Source organism: Planococcus citri, chromosome 4 (assembly GCF_950023065.1).
Source record: "Planococcus citri chromosome 4, ihPlaCitr1.1, whole genome shotgun sequence".
Taxonomy (NCBI): domain Eukaryota; kingdom Metazoa; phylum Arthropoda; class Insecta; order Hemiptera; family Pseudococcidae; genus Planococcus; species Planococcus citri.
In genome coordinates this window covers 9595304-9616820 of record NC_088680.1, presented here as the reverse complement: position 1 = coordinate 9616820, position 21517 = coordinate 9595304, and the positions used below count along the sequence as shown (strand labels likewise).

Sequence of the window (21517 nt, the reverse complement as noted above, 5' to 3'; positions counted from 1 at the left end):
GTTAACTCCAAAGTTAAGCTAAAAAACAGACAAAAAACTAATGGTTGCAGTCTTGGAGATGTAGGTAAATGAAGTTTCTTTATTGCTTCATTTTGTTTTAATTGCGAGTTTTCAACTATTTTGATTAAAATGTAATTTTGCTATGGCACCTTAAGTATTAGCAAATGATGAAAATACAAAATACGGATTAAAAATGTTAGTTCAATTTAAAAATATGAAAATAGTTTATGATGGTGCGAGTAGTGCCCATTCCATTATTCCGAAAACTTGTGGCTACTCATCAGTTAATGTCCAACGTTACGCGTGATAGTACGGTGATAGTAAAAAAAAATACCGCAGGTTATTTGCGGAACTTAACCATCATAACTGGCTTATCACGCTTACCGAAATTTGAGGAATAGCTACCCAGTTAATGTCCAACGTTACGCGTGATAGTACGGGGATAGTAAAAAAAATACCGCACGTTATTTGCGGAACTTAACCATCATAACTGGCTTATCACGCTTACCGAAATTTGAGGAATAGCTACCCAGTGTTTTTGATTTTGGGAATCCATCGTGGAATTGCAAGTGCAGAAATCACATTTCCAAGTCAGATCTTCATACCGATCTCCTGAACGCAGCATTTTTCTTTTTGAATAGGGAGGGGGAGAGGGTGGCTAGAAGTAAAATCTATTTCCATTTTTGTTTTAATTTTTTGTGCTGCTGAGCTAGTAAATAGGATTTGTTTCCAGCTTTCTATTTTTTTCTTTTTTTTTAGTTTTAATTTTAATTTTTTTTTTGGTCTTCGGTATTTTTTTTCTTTCAACTTCAAGTTTTTGTCTTAAACTTTTCAGTTTCAAATTTTATTGTAGACTTCAGTTTTCAGATTTAATTCTTTGGGGCTTTTTAGTTGTCTTTAATTTTAGTTTTTGTTTTAATTTTGTGATTACTAAATAGTTTTTGTTTCAAGTTTCCTCTTTTTATTTTTCAGTTCTCGTTTTATTTTTTGGATTATTCATCTGTGTTTTCTTATGTTTTCAATATGGTTTTTTTTCATTCATTCAGTGTTTGTCCATTGTTTTTCGGTTTTCTTTGGCTTCGGTTCTTACGTTTTTTGGCTCTCAATTTTCTGTATTCATTTTTTTAAAAATATTTATCGTTTTTGTTTGATTTTGTTTTTCAGTTTTTGTTTTCAGTTGACGGTTTTTTGTTTTTTTTCACTTTCTTTGTCGCAGGGTTGTGAAAACGAAATGTTTTTTTGTGGTTCTAGTTTTTTTTGTTTTTAGATTTTTCAAGTTTCAATTTTTATGTTCGTTTTTCATCATTTTTGTTTTCAGATTTTGTTTCTGTTTCTATTTTTTGTTTTTTTTAAGCTTATGGTTTTTTGTTTTGTTTTTGCCTTCGTTTTTTTTAATGATCTCGTATTTTTGATTTTTAATTTCATTTTCAGTTTTTCATTTTTTATTTCAAATAATCTTTTTTTCTATCAGTTGAATAGCTTTCATTCTCAAATTTTGATTCTAGTTACATTGAAAGAGATGATTGAAGAAAAAAATTGAAACTGAAAACAAAATTATTGAAAAACGAAATTTCTTTCGGTATAATTTGTTTTTAGTTTTTGTTTCAGTTTTCATTTTTGTTTTTTCTGAAATTTAGCTTCCAAGTTTTCTTGTGGTCTACCTAGTTAGTTTTTCTTTTTGTTTTTCGTTTTTTTTTTCAGTTGTCTTCAGTTTCAGTTGTTAGCTTTTCTGACTCTCAGTTTTCGTTTTTGTGTTTGGGTTTTAGTCTTTGGTTTTCAGTTTATTTTTCTTTTTTGCTTTTCTGTTCTTGTTTTCAGTTTTAGTTTTTGGTTCTTATTACTTGCTTCAAATTTTTGTTTTTAATTTTTGTGTTTGGGTTTTTGCTTTTTGTTTTTAGGTTCATCATTATTGAATAATGAATAGTATTTTTTCGATTGTTTTCAGCTTCAGCTTTTAAGTTTTTTAGATCTCAGTTTTTGTTTTAGTTTTTTTCAAAACTCATGGTTTTTTAGTTTTTGCTTTTGGTTTTCACTTTTCACTTCATTTTGTATTTTTTCAGTTTTTCTTTTCAGTTTTAAAATTTTCTTTAGTTTTTTATTTTATTTATTTATTTATTAAGAGCCATTTACAGCAACTTAGGCTAGGGGCCCTATATTAAGACAAACTTATGATTAGGGTATATACATATCTAGAAATAAAGTCACAATCAGTACAAAAAAATGGGCTACCTGGGTTTTTAAATTTTAAATTTTTTTATCTAATTTAGTAGAGTAAAGAAATTTAATGACATTGTCTATATGAGTGGGGTCATCAGAAAGGAGGACTTGAAGTTGATTGGAATTTAGAAGTCTGGAGCGTTCATTTTGGTAGGAAGGACAGTCTATTAGTAGATGAGCAATGTTTAAAGGGATGTTGCATTCTGGGCACGAAGGGGGAGGCTGTTTGAGGAATATGAATTGGTGAGTAAGAAGAGAGTGACCAGTTCTGAGTCTGGTGAGAAGAACTTCAGATCTACGCTGAAGTTGTTCAGAAGTTTTCCACAAAGATGTAGTGTTTTTTATTCTTTTTAGTTTATTTGAGCTAGGGATTAGAGACCATGAAAATTGAAACACTTCATGCATTAAAGTTTTTGAATGGAGCTTTAGGTCTGATAGAGGGATTGGAATGTTGGCAAGGGGGAGGTGCAGGTGTGCTTGCTTAGCTATTTTATCAGCCAACTCATTACCATGAATCTGGGAGTATGAAGGTATCCAGCCTAGTATGGGTGTGCTATTTTGGAAGAGTTGCAGGAGTTCAATAATTTCAAGTGATATAGGATGTGAATATTTTGACCTATAGTTTTTTATTGATAAAAGAGCTGATAGTGAGTCAGTAAAAACTGTAACTTTATTTAATGAAAAATCAAGGGAATATGTTATTGCAGATTTAATTGCATATAATTCAGCAGTGAGAATGGTGCAAAGGGAGGGGAGAGCAATGGGAATAGAGATATCGTCATGAATGATAGCACATCCAGTGAATTGTTTAGTTTTTGAGCCATCCGTATATATGTGACTGTATTCTTTATACTTGTCAAGAAGAAGAAGAAAATGTCTTTTAAGTATGATGGGGTTGGTGAGATTTTTATTAAATTCTGTCAAAGATAGGTCAATGATAGGGTTAAAAGATTGCCAAGGTGGGGTAGGGTTTACTAGCAAATGGTGTATTTTGATGTTATTTTCTTCTACTTGTTGTAGAAAAGATTGGAATTTTACAGATAGTGAATGCATAGGAATCATATATTCCAACTTCAAGTTGAAATCTGGGTTTGATTTTATGTTCAAGTATGTTGATGTAGAAATGTACTGTCTACGTATGTCAAGTGGACATTCAGAAGCATCATTGAGGAGACTTACTGTGGGGGTAGTTCTAAATGCTCCAGTGGAAATCCGTACAGCTGTATTTTGGATAGTGTTTAGCCTGCTAAGGCGATTTTCAGGAGCATAGGTATAGATAGAGCATCCATAATCTAAAACTGGTCTGATGAGTGTGCGGTATAGTTTGAGTAAGGTATGACGATCAGAGCCATAAGAGGTGTGTGAAAGTTTCTTAAGTAGGTTCATTTTTTTGAAGCATTTAGATCGGATTTCTTCTATATGAGAGGACCAGGAGAGATTATTGTCAAAGTTAATACCTAAGTATTTGATAGTGTTGAGGGTTGGAATTTGAGTATTGTTGAAGTGTATGTTTAGTTCATGAGTACAATTATTTCGTTTGCAAATATGTAGGGCAGCTGATTTGGAATGAGAAAATTTTAAACCATTTTGTTGTGACCATGATAGCAGCTGGTCTGTGGCTTGTTGTAGTAGAGATTCGCCAAGTTCTATGTCATTACAAGATAGAGAAATGTTGAGGTCATCAGCAAATAAAGCTTTTTTGATTGGAGAGGGAATTGCTTCAGTGAGGTCATTAATTCCTACAATGAATAGAGTTGGGCTTAACACAGCACCCTGAGGAACTCCATTGACAAGAGAGTATTCATCAGAGATTTCACTTGAGATTTTAACTCTGAAGTGTCTATCTTTTAAAAAGTTGGCTATAAAGTGCAGTAAGTTAGTTTTTGATTTTTTTTGTGTTTGTTTTTTTTAGGTTTCGTTTTCAATTTTATTTTTTTTTGTTTTTCGATAATTTTCAGTTTCAGTTCATACGTTTTTGGCTTTCAGTTTTAATTTTAGTGTTTTTCGTTTTTAATTTTTTTGCTTGTGTTTTCGTTTTTTTTTCAGTTTTAGGTTGTCTTTTTTTTCCATTTCAAATTTTTTGGTGTTCACCTTTTATTGTTTTTTTTTCAAGTTCTCGTTCCCAATTTCAATCATTTTTTCATTTTAGTTTTCATTTTTTTTTTTTTTTGGTTTCTTTAGTTTCAATTTTTTTGCATTTTCTTTTAATTTTCAATGTTTTGTTTTGATGTTTGTGTTTATCTTTTTCAATTTTTGTTCTCGCTTTTCTTCGTGTTACAGTTTTCAAGTTTTTGATTTTCAATTTTCGTTCTAGTTTTTACGTTTATCTCTTTTTTGGGTTTATTTTTAATTCAATTTTTTTTTACTTTTCTAGTTCTCGTTTACAGTTTTTTTTTTTTGCGTTTCAGTTCCTTGGTTTTTGTTTCGGTTTTCTTTTCTTTGCCTTCGAGTCTTTTTCAATTTTAGTTTCTTAATTTTTTTGGTTTTCATTCGTGCTTTAGATTTTTATTTATTAGTTTTTCTATAGTGAGCCTGTGTATTTTTTTTTGGGGGGGGGGTTTTCCATATTTTCAAATTCCCTTTTTTTTGTTTTCATTGTTTGGTGTTTAGTTTTAGTGTTTTTGTTTTTGGATTTTTTGGTTATTTTTACTTCGATGTCCTTGTCCTCTAATATGTACTTACTCATGTTAAACTGGCATGTTCTGGTTGGTGAAATATTTTTTTGAATTAATGTTTCTACTGGTATATCGAATATTGTGCAATCAAAAATTGTTCAAGAGAGTTAATTTTTGCTTCGTCAGCAAAGTTCGTTTCAAAAATACTGTCCTTTGGTAATGCTCAGTGTATTTTTTTTTTCAAGATGAAGCCAACAGTGAATTTCACCACGAAAATTGACTGAAGGTGTCCAGCAGCATTCCACCATTGATTTCCAAAACTCAAAAATAAGCGCATTTCATTATTTTTCCTGAAAAAATGGGGAGGGGGGTATCTCTTAAAAAAAAACGAAATTAATATTACCTACCTATTGAAATTACTTTCAGCATCTAGAAGCTCATCTGTCAATCGACGGACCGTGGATGATAAACAATCACACAATATTCCACAGATTTCAGCAATTATTCAATTTGCGCTTAGTAGGCCCTGTGAAATTCCCTGATACGTACTCGTACTACAACGACGAAAAAATGAAAACACTATTAATAAACCAGTTATTCGAGCCTTTGTCCAGCTTGAAAGTTATATCATTATGGTTCTGGAACGTGGACGATACTTACAACTGGATATTCCCCAAAGAACTCACCGATCTCATACTGATAAACTGTGGGTACACGCAGCTCGATCTAAGCTACAATACGAATTTGACGTTATTGAGCATTAGGCATAATAATTTTACCAAAATGCCCAAATTATCTTCTCCGCCACCGCCGTTGAGGTACTTGGCTATGTCGGGTAATCATGAGATCGAGATCACTGTATACGACATCGTGCACTTGTGCGAATTGAATGCTCTTGGCTTGACCACTGGGTTCAATGATAATCTCAACGATACGGCGCAGTATTGCGAATGTCGACGGTTGAAGATGTACATGAAAGTAACGAAAATTAGAGAGGCTGAAGTTTTCGAGTGCCCTAAAGTGACATGTAAGCTGAAGAATATTTTTTTTTGGATGGTAACTTTGAAAATTTCTTTTTGTAGTTGACATTTTTGTGTAGAGTAGATCTAGATTTTATTCCGCCTCAATCGAGATTTTCCCCTCAGTCTCAGTCGATTGCTCAAATTACTCCGTCGATGAAGTGCTCGCGTTGCATAATGAGTATTGCGGTTTTCCTAGAACAACGACAACGCCATGGAGTGCAGAACCAGAGCTGGAACCAAATACTGTAGGAGGAGGAGGAAGTGAGGAGGAAGGATGGGGATGGGAAGGTGGTGAAGGAGAAGGAGAATGGTACTATTACTATTCAGAGACGTCGTTTATACCTCCATCAGATCATTCAAAGCTTGTTTGTGATCCTTGTCCTGGATGTATTGGAGTCGTCATTGGATGGTCTTTCTTCATGTTCGTACTGTTCTCAGTCGTCGCTTCCATCGCCATATATGTAATTGTCAGCAGACAATTATTGTTCTTCTGATTGAGAATTGAACCAAGCGAATTTTCAGGCTGTGATTGTGAATTATACGTAGTACTTTGATTTTAAATTTAATGTACTGAAAAATAATAAATTGGTTAGAAACTCGACAGATGTGTTGTTAGATTTTTTTTTGGTAACAGAAATTGTTCTATTTGGTAATAATTTGTTGAATAAAAATTACGTTTTGAATAAAAAATGACTTTTAATTAAAATTAAACTCATCAATACCTACCCATAGGGGTGTTAATCCAAGGAATTTTTGGAGGAACAAAAACTCAAAAAGGTTTGCTCGTCTTCCCTTTTAAAAGTCCCCTACCACAGAAAAAAAAATACAAATTTGTTTTCTACAAAAATAAATTATTGCGTTGAAGAATTTGTCATTTAGTTCGTTCATGAACGAAACGTTCGTAAACGAATCGACTCCAATTTTTACTGATTTATATTGTTTGATTATTGTAATGTCAACTTTGTCATGAAAGTTTCATGGTAGGTATGCATTATAATCTTTAATCTGATTTGATTTATTGATGATTCATTCATTCGTGATCATTTTTTCATCTTTGATCGAATCGTTCGCGAACGATTCTTCAATTTTCATTGGTGGATTTGAAAAAAAAAACAGATTTTGCCACGTCCCCTTTTTTACTGTACATATTTGATTCATCATTAAATAGTGATTCAGTCATTCTCGAATGATTCATCAATTCTGAGCAAATCGTTCGCGAACGAATTGAGTCCAGTCTTCGATTATACGTAGGAATATAACTGTCAGAATTTCGTCGTTATTTTCATCTAATTTGAATTTTTAGTGATTCATTCGTTCACGAATGATTTTCTCAGAAGTGAAAAATCGTTCGCGAATGAATCATTCGTAACATTCATTTGTATACAAAAAAAAATGTTTCGTTTTGTCTTGTTGAGTCGAGTCTTATGAAATTTTCGAGTTATTCATGAGTCGAGTCTTATGAAATTTTCGAGTTATTCCTTCGCTCTCGAATGATTCATTGTTCATGAGCGGATCATTCGCGAACGAAATTAACTTCACTCTTTGTTATTACGTACAAATAGTTGTAAGGTCAAGTTTTCTGGCATAATCTTTGGTTTTGTCTGGTTTGGTTTATTGCGATTCATTCATTCGCAATGGTTTTTTAATCTTCGATTAAATCGTTCGCGAACGAGTCGTTCTCAATTTTTATTGATGAATTTAATTACGTTTAATGTGGTCTTGTCGTGTAGTATCTCGTTCGGTTGCAAGTGATTCAGTCGTTCTCAAATGATTCGTCGCTTCTGAACGAATCGTTCTTAAACTATTTATCGCGCTGATTCATTCATTCATAATTTACATTTTACCTATGATGAAATCGTTCGCGAACGAACTATTCCCAATTTTTGTTGATGGATTTTAAAAGGTTTGATTTTTGTCTCATCTTTTTTACTAATTTTGATTCAAAACTGATTTAGTAGTTCTCGAATGATTCATCCATTTTGAGCAAATCATTCGCGAACGAATTGAATCCAGTTTTTGATGATAAGATTAGAGCTTTCGAATCTCATCGTGTAATTTTTTTTTCCTGCATCATTTGGCTTATTTTTAGTGATATATTCGTTATTCGCGAATGACTTTTCTTCTCTTGGCGAAACGTTCGCGAACGAATCATTCACACGCCTTAACCTTTTTCGTAGTTTGATGAATGTGTCGTTTTGACTTTTGTCTTGTTGTGCATTGTCTGATTCAACATTTCTACACGATTCTGTCGTTCTCGAATGATTCGTCGTTCACGAGCGAATCGTTTGCAACTGAATCAACTAAAATTTTTCATTGATCGATTTTTATAATTTTTTATCTCGTTCGATTCTTTAGTGATTCATTCGTTCGCGAACGATTTTTCTTTTCGAGTCAGTCGTTTGCGAACGAATCGTTCGCAATTTGACAAGTTGAATTTTTCCGAGTCTTCTTATTTAATCGTAATTCAGTCGTTTTTGAATGATTTTTTAATTCTGATCAAATCATTCGCGAACGAATTGAATCTTGAGTTTGATATGTAATTGAAATTTGAATTTAAACTGCCAAATTTTCGTATATTAACTTTACTTAATTTGAGTTTCCATTGATTTATTCGCTCGTGAAGGATTTTTCTTCTCTGAACGAATCGTTCGCGAACGAATTATCCAAAACTTTCATTGATTGATTGAATAATGATGTTTTGTTTGATCTTGTCGTGTACCTAGCTATATAGTTTGATTTGCTTTCTATATAAATGTGATTGAGTCTCTATCGAATTCAAATGATTCATCATTCGCGAACGAATCAACTCTAATTATTTTTGTTGATTCAAAATTCAAATTAATTTTCAATACCAAAATTTATGGCATACTCAAAAAAGTTTTCATAGAAACATTTTTTATTGTCTTCCAAAATTTAAAGCTATTTTGTAAATTGCATGAAATTTTTTCTTAAAGTCTTCGAATCATTATCCCATTTTGAGCTCAAAATTTTTTAGAAACGGTCAATGTTGAGATATTTCAGTTTTTCGAGTAATTTAAACTTACTTTTGATCAGTCCTTTCTAAGCAGCATAATATGAATTCATGACCCAATTTTGGATTCTAACTTCTAAACTCTTCAAAAGTGCTTTAAAAAAGTTTTAATGATTTTCTTCCAAAATTTTAAACCATTATGATGAATTGAATGACACCTTCTCTAAAATGTTGAAAATCATACCTAATCCGATTTTTAACTCAAAAATTCTCTCTAAATGCTCGAAAAATGTTTTTTTCGAAATAGGTACCTCTTTAGTTTCTTAGTAAATTCAAACTTTTGAAAACTTACTTTTTCAAAAATCCGAAAAATTATTATGTACTTACTTACCTACCTAATCTTTCTTTATCAAACAAACCACCAAAAAAAAAGCTAACTATATTATTCATATTCAAAAATTTATGTACAATGAGCAAATAAAATCTATATTTCTTCTTCCTTACTAAAATTCTGAAGACTCGCAAATAGTCAACTTTTGAGAGCAATCATTCGGACCATAAACATCGATTGATAAATAAATGTTTCATTCGTAGCGGTTCGATCATTTCAAAACTTGAGTAGGTAATCGTTGATTAAATTCTGTCTTTTTTTAATGCGGCAGGTCTCTGATGGCTCGAATCTTTATCCTTGACTGGATCCGGCTCTTTTTTAGTTACTGCTTTTTGTGTCGTCGTATCTAAATGCAGATAAGAAAGATTGAAATGAAATGATCGAGACACGAATTACGAGATGGGAGTCGAATATCCACCCCCATCTTTCCTCGATTGTGAGCTCGCAAAATTGGTGTGACCTAAAATGGATTACTTACGCGCATCACGTTCGTCTTTCCTCCAATAATATTTGAAACAAATAATGAGAATAATACAACTAATAATGAGGATGATTACGAGAGCAATGATGGGTATCAGGAATTGCTGGCCATCATGAGACCTCTGGGGGGTGTCGTTGGGCGGCTTCTGGGGGCTGTCGTTGGGCGCCTTCTGGGGGCTGTCGTTGGGCAGCTTCGGGGGGGTGTCGTTGGGCGGCTTCGGAGGGCTGTCGTTGGGCAGCTCCTGGGGGGTGTCGTTAAGTGGCCTCTGTGTGGTGTCGTTTGGCGCAGCTTCTCGAAGTTTTCGATGTCTTTGTTGGCATTCGTTGTACGCATCAACACTTTCTTTACTGTAGTTATACGAGTTAATTCCGAACATGATACCACAGCGGCCTGCAAACGAGATACGTGGATACGGTCATTTCGAATTAGAAAAGAGAACACGTCATAGGACCAGCGCAAAAAACGTCGACATTAGGTGCATATTTTTACACCTACCACACCGCAAACCAGATGTTATATTATAGTCATTAAACCATCTTAAGACAGGACAGCAAACACGATTGTTGCTAGAAGTGTAATCACGAGTGATCAAACTAATAGCCAAGAAAAATTGCCTCAATAGACACATTTTCCCCAAATCAACAGTATCGAGATCGTAAATATTATTCTCAGTCAGATAAATGGTAGTCAACGGCGCGTTTCTATTTAAAGTTGCTGGAAGCCCGTGCAGACCATTTCCAACTAATGAGATTTCTTGCAAGTTATTTAAATTCGAAAGATTATGATTATCCCCAAAATGATATATATGGTTTGCAAATAATCTCGTTAGGCTTGAAGGGAATATCGGCAAATCTCCTCGCCTAAAACTACTCGTACTATCACTAATGTCTAATACTTCGAGTTCCTTTAACGGCAATAAAAACTCATGCGGGTACGTGCCATTGGTAGGACGGTAGTATCGCATTATTAGCTCTTTTAGGTGACTGTACTCGCTTAGATCGTCTTTATTAATCACATTTAAATTATTTGAGGATATGTTCAGTATCTGCAAACGTGTATACATTTTAGAAAAAACAGGTAAATAATGAGTATTTTTATGGGCGATTAGTCTACAATTACCTCTAGATCAGCTCCTAATCCCCGAGGAATGGAGGTTAATCCTTCCTTAGAGCAATCGGCGTATAATTTACCAGCTAACGTCCGACTAACTGCGCAATTGTGTTCACAAACAACATTAATTAACTGGTTTTTCATCAATTGCATAACAATGAAGCCTTTGAAAACAGAACATGCGAGATAAAAAAAAACGACATTTATTTCAGACGAATCACTTCAAACATTTCAATAAAAAGGTTTGATATTTATGTATACCTGCGAACCATTTTACAGGATTAAACATTTTGTTGAGGTATTTGTTGTTATTTACATATAATCTCGCCGCAGTTATCTAAGAAACTTAATCCAAACGATGTATTTCAGCATAACATTTTTTATCATTGTCGTATTAAAGTAGATCACACATTTAAAAATCCTGATCTGTGGATTAGTAACAAACAGCCATTTATTTCTAGAAAAAATTGCACGATTTCCATTTATATGCCATTTTATCGAGTAATATTCCCCCCTCTCCTTCAATGGCTTGAGAAGGAATTTTTAATTTGAAGCATTGCAATTGAAATGTTTTGTTCTATTTTGGTGTTTTTGATTTTAGCCAAATTTATAGCTCTAATTTCATGTAAAACTGTCAGCCTTGCTTTTTGTCAACAAATTCATAAAATTGTCTCAAAATTCATCTCTTTTTTTTGCAAGAATTTCGAAAAGGCTTACTTTTTAGGCAAAAATTTCAGCTTTTTAACAATTGAAAAGTTTTGTTATTTTACTTAAAATTATTATCTTTCATAGATGGACCTTTTGATGCTTTTTCGAAATATTCAAGTTTCGAGATCATCCCCAATTTGGGGCAAAACTTTTGAAAAAAAATTTGGGGCATGTGATATATCGAATTGTATGTTTTCGATATCGCTGAACACGAATATAGTCGTAGTTTTTCAAATTGAACTCACCCATGGCTCCCAGAACCTCCCCCATTGGTTAAAGTCCAAAAAATGTGTTAGAGGCCGTAGATGGGGTCCAACCAAAAATCTGACGTCATATTCGTGTTCAGCGTCACCAAAAACATACTATTAGATATGTCGCACGAAAAAAAACCTATTTTGAACTTTTACCCCATTTGGGGAGGTTCTGGGGGCCGTGGATGAGGTCCAATCAAAAATCTAACGTCATATTCGTGTTCACCGTTATCAAAAACATACAATTCGATGTATCACATGCCTCAAATTTTTTTTCAAAAGTTTTGCCCCAAATTGGGGGCAGTGTTGGCGTCCCGTAACGGTAACTGTAACGAAAAATGAAAATAACGAAATTTTTTCCGTTACAGGTAACGGAACTGTAACGAAAACGTTATTTTGATCATGTGATGTTGTGTAACTGAAACGTAACGTAACGATATTTTTCTGAAAGTAACGTAACAAAAAACAGAAAAATTTCGTTACCTTTTTTGTTATTTTTTTAGTTACAAATTACAAAAGAAACCCTTAAAAAAACTCTAATTTGTGAGTAATTTTAGCTGTAGCTATGAAAATTTGAAGTGAAGTCAAAAAAATGAATTTTCAGTGTTTTCATTTGTCTGATTTTGAGTGCGGTAACGTTATATTTTTCGTTACACTGGTATTTGAACCTTCTTGTTTCGTTATTTTCGTTATTTTTGTCACATTTTTTCCGCCACAAATGCATTTTACATCAAAATATACGTTGAAAAAACATTTCTGTAACGAAAAAAGTGTAACGGAAATAACGAAAATAACGTAACGAAAAAATGTAAATACCGGTGTAACGAAAAATACTGTTACAGCAATTTTTTTGTTACAAAATACCATAATGAAAAACGTAACTAAAAAAATATCAATTTTGTAACGTAACGAAATAACGGAACGAAAAAAAATATCGTTATGGCCAACACTGATTGGGGGTGGGAGTGCTTCCCTTCCATCAAGAGATCCCATCTCGAAACTTGAATATTTCGAAAAAGCATCAACAGATCCATCTATGGAAATTTTTTCAGAAGCGTCGTTTTGAAATTTGAACTTTCAATTCGAAAGTTCAACTTTCAACTTTTGAAAATTTCAAAATGTTTAAAAATTTTAAAATTCAATACTCTTTTGAAATGTGAAATCAGTTTTGATCAAAGTATCATTAGGAATGCGCTGCTGAAGTTGAGTACCTCGAGACAATGTGAAAATAATGGAAGCCCCTCCACCCTCCCCCTGAGGGGGCTGGGACCGAACTGATTGCGGATTTCTTACTTACTGGGGTGGTGATGTTGTAAAAAAAAATGTGAGCAAAATCGAAAGACATGACTTTCAAAATCGCACTTTTTTGGTCGAATTGACATGGAATGACCCGAGTCTAATTTTTTTTTCAATAAGTCACTGTTCAAGTCTCTCTTTTTTCCAGAAATTGGAAAAAAGCATCTCTTTTTTTAAAATAAAAAATTCTGTATCTCGCTTTTCAAGCGAAAAATTGAAACAAGTGAGGTCCGGGGGACCTGGCAAGAGCTTTTACCCAATCGTTCGCGAGCGAATCATTCGCAATTTTTATTGATAAATTGAAGACTGAAGAATATTTAGTTTTGTCTTGTTGTTTCTAATTTGATTTTTATAATTCTTGTTGATCCCAACGGATACTTAGATTGGTGGGGACGAGGTTTTATATTTATGTAGGATAATCTTTCATCTGAGTTGATTTATGCCTATTGGATGATTCATTCATTCGTGATCGATGTTTCTTCTATATATGATCGAATCGTTCGCGAACGAATCATCTTCAATTCTTATTGATGAAGTTTGAAAAAGTCAAATTTTTCCAATCCTTCTTCTAGCATATTTTGAGTTGATTGTGATTCGGTCGTTTTTGAATGATTCATCAATTCTGAATTTCTGAGCGAATCGTTCGTGAACGAATTGAATCCAAATTTTGATGATTGAATTTAAACTGTCAAGTGTTCTTACATCAACTTGATTTTATTCAATTCGAGCTTTTATTAATTATTCGTTCGTGAATGATTTCCCTCCTTTGAACGAATCGTTCGCGAACGAACTATCCAAAACTTTCATTGATTGATTGAATGATTTTTGTTTGTTCTTGAAGTGTATAATTTGGTTGATTTTCTTTCCACGCGATTCATTCTCTCTCGAATTGAAATGACTCATCGAATATGAGCGAATCGTTCGCGAACGAATCGACTTCAATTTCAGCTGATTTAAATAGATTTGGAATGTCAAGTTTTATGGCATAATAGTAATACTCGTATCATTTTTTTCTGTTTTGATTCATTTATTTAAGTGACCCATTAATTCGCGATCGATGTTTCGTCATGTATGATCAAATCGTTCGCAAACGAATTACCTACAATATTCTTACTGATGGATTTGAAAAAGTCAAATGAAATTTTTGCAAGTCTTCTTCTGGTTGAATCTAATATATTTGATTTGATTTAATCGCAATTAAGTCGTTCTCGAATGATTCATCAATTCTGCGCAAATCGTTCGCGAACGAATTTAATCCAGATTTTAATGATTGAATTAAATTTGTCAAGTTTCGTCTTGTCAACTTGACCTAATTTGAGTTTTCAGTGAATCATTCGTTCGTGAACGATTTCTCTCTTGTAAACAAATCGTTTGCGAACGAATCTTCTGAAACTTTCATGAACAGAATGAGCATTATTGTTAACGTATGTTATTGTATCGAATAGGTACCTAGCGAATATTCGTTCGATTATCTGTAACCGGTTCGGTTGTATTCGGTTCACTACGTTTTTCCTTTTTTTTTCTTATCTTTTCGTACGTACGAGAGCGTAATTTTCAGTTGTAATTTTATTATTGTTATTGACGTTGGAATTATACAGTCCACAATTATGCGTTTATGTGTTGTTTATTTTTCGAAGTCATTTTAGTCGAAGACGAGTCGAATATTTTCGTTATAATGATAAACAATTTGGTCCTTCGGGCCGGATGTAATACTCCGGTTTGATCGGCTCGTCGATGTAATTTTGCGAAGTTCGAATGGTTTTTGATCGCGAGTTACTCGTGAATGATTAGTTTTGTTTGTTTCGGATTTTTCGATCGTGTTTATCGCGAAAGTTTTGGTGTATGATGGCGGAGACTGCAGCAGAAAAGGCTACTCGTCTCGCCAAAGAGAAAGCAGCGCGAATTAAAGCGGCGAAGAATTCCAAGCGCCGTCTAATTACTGTGATCAAAAAGGATCAAGCTGATGTTAGTCGATTGTTCGAGCAAGTGCCTTCCAAAGCTTTGGCGTGCCAGATAGATGTTTTTATCGGATCATGGAGGGAATCGTTGAAGGAGTTGGCGGAGTTAGATGAAATATTGTTAAACGAGTTGGATGAAGATGACGATGATTTTCTCAATCAAGAAGCTGCGATTTTGTCGGATCGTGATGAATTAAGAAAGGATCTTCAAATAGCTACAGCCAAATTGATCTCAATAAAGGAAACCTTGGAAACACCTACAGCTACCTCGACCCCAAGACGCTCTGTGGGAGCGAATACGTCAATATTCGAATCAGGTCCAGGTGCTTGTATTAGGTTAAACGATGTACCATTACCAAAGTTTGACGGTACCTACTCAGATTTCCCTGACTGGTACAACGAATTTGTATCGTCTGTAGATCGCAATGAAGCGTACAATGGTACCCAAAAGTTGTATTTGTTGAAACGCTGTATGGTAGGAAAGATGCAAGAAGCAATGAAAGACGTTGGTACGGATCCTGAGTTGTATAAGCCGACATTGGATGGTCTTCATAAGACATATTTTAATCGACGTAGAATTTTGGCTGAACATTTCGCGAATATCGTAGATATGCCGGTAATCAAGATAAATACGATTCGGGAGAGTGTGGATAAAGTTAAGCGAGCGATGCGCGGTATCAAGGTCGCAGGAATTGATACGCCGATGATGTCTCCGTTAATTGCATTTTTGGTAGCTCGGAAAATACCCGAGAAAGTACGGTTGGATTGGGATACAAGTAACCATGATTTTTCGACGTATCCTACCTTTGAAAGTATGGCTACCTTCCTGATAAATCAAAGTTTTGCGTTCGAGTCTGGTTCCACTGGTCCAATTCAAAACCAAGTTTCATCTCAACTGAAGAACGAACCACCCAAGTTGGTTAGTAAGGGTAAAACGATGGAAAGGAAAGTCTCTGCGGCTGCATCGAATGGTACGTCCTCAGAATCGGGTAATAGAATGTGTTTATTATGTGATGAGAATCATTTTTTAGACCAATGTAATGTTTTTCTTAAAAAATCGGTAATTGATCGTTATAATTTTGTTAAAAGTAATTCGTTGTGTTTAAAATGCCTAAAAAAGGGGCATATTGTATCAGTTTGTAAACGTAACGTTAAATGTAGTCAGTGCGAAAAACCCCATCATCGATTGTTACATCGCGAACTCGTTCGTGATAATAGTAGTAATACTGGTAGTAATGATAATAACGGTTCTGGTTCGAGCACCCAGTCAGGTACTGGTCAGGGTGGTACTACTTCAAGTGTAGTTAGTAGTGGTATGACTGATTCTGGAAGGGTTGTTTTTTTGGCTACTGCAGTAGTAGACGTTGTAGGGGGCAATAGTACGGAGAAAGCAAGGGTCTTTATTGACCAAGGCTCCGAAATGACGTTAGTATCGAAGGAATTTTGCAAACGTGCAAAATTAGTATTGTGTAAAAATGATGTGCCAATTAGTTTGATAGGTATAACAAATAATTCAATTGACGTTACTCAGTCAGTGAAATGTGTGATCAAGTCTCGTTTTACAGATTTTAGTTTGGCTATTTCAGCTGATGTTATCAATAAAATTCCGTACAAAGTGAATAGATCAAATGTTTCGAAGGCCGTTGAAGGTTTGAAGTATGATTTTGGAGAAACGTGTGAATTGCCGTATGATACAGCGGATATTTTATTAGGTAGCGAGTATGCAGAATTTATATTTCTCGATAAACGTCATTTTATTGAAGGTTTGGTTTTACGTGAGTCGCAATTCGGTTATTTGATCACCGGATCATCGACTAAATGTTCATTTTTTGGTCAGAAATCGTCTTCGTTTTGTGGTTTAAGTAACCTTGAATTGTCTAATCAATTTCGTAAGTTTGTTGAAGTAGAAGAGATTCCGGATGGTAAGAAAGAGAAAATTGTTGAACATGAGCTAATTGATCATCATTTTGAATCGACTTATTCGATTGATCGAGAGACGAATAGATTTGTAGTTAGGTTACCTTTGAAGGATAGTGTAGGTATTTTAAATGGTTCGTTCGGTAAGGTATGTTCGATGTTGGTTAAATCTGAAAAACGCCGATCTGTGGTTGTTCAAAAGGCTTATGAAGATATTTTTAATGAATATCTTTCGCTTGGTCATATGACCAAAATTTCTAGTATACCAGATCAGCGTGCATATTATATGCCGCATCATGTTGTATCAAAAGGTGAAGATTCGCATCGTATTGTTTTTAATGCATCGTTCATGGATAATTCAGGTACATCGCTGAATTCACATTTTTTAGCTGGTCCGAAAGTTCAACCTGATTTAGTGGTAAATTTAATTCGTTTTCGTTGGAATTTGATTGGTTTCATTTGTGATATTTTTCGCATGTATCGAGATATATTAATCCACCCTGAAGATCGCATTTATCAACGTATTGTTTTTCGGTTCAATTTCAACGATGAAATTGATACCTATGAGTTGAATACTTTAGCAAATGGTATAGGTCCGGCATCGTACATTGCGCCAAAGTGTTTAGAAAAGATCGCAACGTTCATTAAAGATTCTGATGAAATTGTTAGTAACATTTTATTGCGCGATCTTTATATGGATAATTTAGCTACTGGTAGTGATACAGTTGCTGATGCTGTGGCGATTAATCATCGAATTTATAAAGTTTTGTTGAAGTATGGATTTCCCTTACGGAAATATCAGTCAAATTCGCCTGATTTTTTAGCGCAAATTTCAAGTGAATTAATTGATACGGTGAAGGTTCGTAATGGTAAAAAATTTGTTATGTTGTTGGGTTTATTGTGGTATTTGGATGCTGACGAAATAGGTGTCAATATTCGTGAGGAAGTGCTACCTTCCATTGTAACAAAAAGGGTAATGTTATCTGTGATTTCAAAGACTTTTGATATTATGGGTATTTTGATGCCTATTACGGTTCGTGCGAAGATTTTACTTCAAGAATTATGGAAAGAAGGTCGTGATTGGGATGAGGAAATTTCGATTGAGTTGAGAGAAGAATTCGAGGCATATTGCAGGGATTTAGTTGAGGTTCAGTCTTATACCGTTCCAAGGTGTTATTTTTCGAGTAGTTCGTTGACCAGTACCCAGCTCATTGGCTATTGCGATGCGTCAATGAGAGCGGCGTGTGCTGTAGTGTATTTAAGATCGATTGATATTGATGGTAATGTTCGTGTCACGTTTATTTGTTCAAAATCAAGATTAGCACCGATGAAATCTACAGATATTCATCGCATGGAATTGATCGCAACTGTTCTGTTAGCAAAATTAATTGCTAGCATTCGTTTAGAGCTCGGTGTTGAGAAAGTGTACTGTTTTACAGATTCGCAAGTAGCGCTCAGTTGGATCAATATTGATCCTATTAAGCTGAAATTGTTTGTTTCAACCAGAGTAAAGTTAGTAAATTCGTTGGTAAATAAGGAACACTGGTTCCATATTGATGGAAAACTGAACCCTGCTGATTTGGGTACGCGAGGTGTGTCTGCCTCAAAATTCATGTCGTTAGAGTGTTGGAAAAATGGGCCTGAAATTTTGCTTAGTGAGGATGAATTTGGCAGGTATGTTTCGGATGGATTTCAGGTAGTAGGTAGGGTACCGGAGTTGGAAGTTGAACGAACTGTGTCGTTGCTGACTTATAAAAATCATCATGTTTTAGCGTTGTTGGTTCGAAGATCATCTCTCTCAATATGTGTTGCAGGTTTAGCCTATGCTATACGGTTTATTCGTATTCTGAAAGATAAGGTTAAAAATAGAATTGTAGGTACGAATAGTGTTGTGATAGAAAAACGAACAATAAAAGAATTGGTTGCATTGGTACCATTAGTTCGAATGGAAGAGAGAGAAGATGCGTTTAATAATATTATTCGAGCTTCTCAGCATGAGAGCTTTCCGAACGAGTGTGATAAGTTGTCGAAAGGTATGGAGATAGGTAAGGAGAGTGGTTTGTTATCAATCGATGTGTTTATGGATTCGAATGGTATTTTACGCTCGAGAGGACGTACAGTAAATTCTAGTTTCTCATATGAGACTAAATTTCCGATTGTTCTTCATGCAAAATCTCGCCTGTTGGAGTTGTATCTCGAAATGATACATGATAAGTACTTTCATGCAAATGTTTCATTTATGCTGAACTTTGTTCGATCTAGTTATTGGGTAGTTGGAAATTTACTCTCAAAAATCAAGAAGATAATTCGTCTTTGTATTGGTTGTATTCGGATAAAGGCAAAACGTAATGCTCAATTAATGGGTGATTTGCCAAAGGATCGTTTTGTAATCTCACGTCCGTTTACTGTTGTAGGTGTAGATTTTACTGGTCATTTTATGCTTAAATGTACGAATCACAGGTCAGTTAAAAATTACAAGATTTATCTGGCATTTTTCGTTTGCATGTGTACACGTGCTGTACACATCAAAGTAGTTGGTGATTTGTCTACGGAAGGTTTTATTAACGCGTTTGATAGGTTTTCGGCTCGTAGAGGTTTGCCTAATGTCATGTACAGTGATAACGCTTCTAATTTTGTAGCTACGAAGAAGGTTTTCGATAGTAGTTCTTTCGATAGTAACTACAGCAAGATAAAGTGGAACTTTATCGCTCCATACTCTCCGCATCAAGGTGGTGCGTGGGAGGCGGCGGTGAAGGCGGGAAAATCGTGTTTAAAGAAGGCAATAGGTAATCAGAGGTTGAATTTACTCGAATTGTTCAATATTGCGACAAAGGTCGAGGCAATATTGAATGCACGGCCAATTTCTTATCGTAAGAGTAATGCGTTCGTGGAGCCGCTAACTCCCGGACATTTTTTGATAGGTACAGGTATGTTTGAGCCGCCGGTTGACGAAAATGCCGATAATTTGAAGATCAAATCGCGGTACTTTCTCTGGAGAAGGATCGTCGATTCGTTCTGGTCATCTTGGCGACATGATTATTTGAATCAGTTAAGAATTAGGTCAAAGTGGAAAACTGAAGAGAGGAGTTTGAAAGTAGGTGATGTTGTTTTGATCGTGTCGAAGGATGAGAGCGTTTTTGAATGGCCAATGGGCATAGTTGAGCAGGTCTACCCGGATGATCGTGGGTTAGTTCGTAATGTGTTAGTTAAGTCAAAGGGAGGCGGGCTCAAGAAATCATCTGTTCAAAATCTCGTTTTGTTATTGGAAAATGAGTAATATATGATACAATGTATTTATACTTCGATGTATTTTGATATGTAATCGTAATATTTATCGATAATGTTATTTTGATACTCAAATGTACTTTGTTTTTTGTAATTTTGGAAGTTATATGATGTTATTTTGTTAAGTTTTTTAGTTTTGTGTTTTTTTTAAGTTTTTTTTGTTTTTGGAAAAGGAGATATTTTGTTTGATCTCCTTTTCGGGGGGAGAATTGTTAACGTATGTTATTGTATCGAATAGGTACCTAGCGAATATTCGTTCGATTATCTGTAACCGGTTCGGTTGTATTCGGTTCACTACGTTTTTCCTTTTTTTTTCTTATCTTTTCGTACGTACGAGAGCGTAATTTTCAGTTGTAATTTTATTATTGTTATTGACGTTGGAATTATACAGTCCACAATTATGCGTTTATGTGTTGTTTATTTTTCGAAGTCATTTTAGTCGAAGACGAGTCGAATATTTTCGTTATAATGATAAACAATTATTTCGTTTGTTTGTGTCGTGTAAGTATGTATAGTCTTTCGATTTGATTTCCATATTTCCATATCATTCGTGAGCGAATTGTTCAAATCAAAAACGAGTCAACTCCAACTTTTGTTGATAGAAATAGATTTGTGATGAAGAGTTTTTGAGTTTTACTGCAAAATATTTTTTTTTTCGTTTAGTTCCCAACTTTCCATATTGGTGATTCATTCATTCAATCATTCGTGATCAATTTTTCCACCCCATTTGAAATCGTTCGCTATATAACGAATCATCTTAAATTATCATTATCATGAAGTTGAGAATGTCACGATTTTTCTTGAAGTGTGGAAAATTTCATGTAGGTATAGAAATGAAGCAGAAATTTTGGAAAATTTATTTAATCATCCAAGCTGAATTTTCCAGAAATTAAATAAAAGTTGATTGACAATTTTTTTTTGAGAATTTTGAGTAATTTTTTTCCACGCGTATTTGTTTACATTTCATTGAGTTCTTTTTAGTAGGTATTCTATAGTCTGTTTCACGTAAGAAGCATAACGCTCTAACTGAAAAGTTTCTATTTTGTAGCCAAATAATTCTAGTTTTCATTGAAAACTTAGGGTACATCACCACTTGCAAATAAATGTAAAACAGATTTTCAAATCATTTTCCATTTTTAAAGCCATTAGATGGATTAGGAAGCGTGAGAGAAAGGAAAAAATTGAGCAATATGCAAAATTATGAAAGGTTTTTGTCGAAATGAACGTAAATAGATGAAAAATTTGTTTTACATTTTCACTTCGAGTATTGATGCACCCTAAGTTGACAAAATATA

General features: G+C 34.3%; 1 protein-coding gene across 1 annotated transcript in view; it reads left to right on the top strand.

The window, feature by feature from the left end:
- The window catches only part of LOC135843848 (uncharacterized), a 49574-nt gene that overhangs the window by 25833 nt on the left and 2224 nt on the right, over positions 1 to 21517 (top strand). The window lies entirely within an intron of this gene.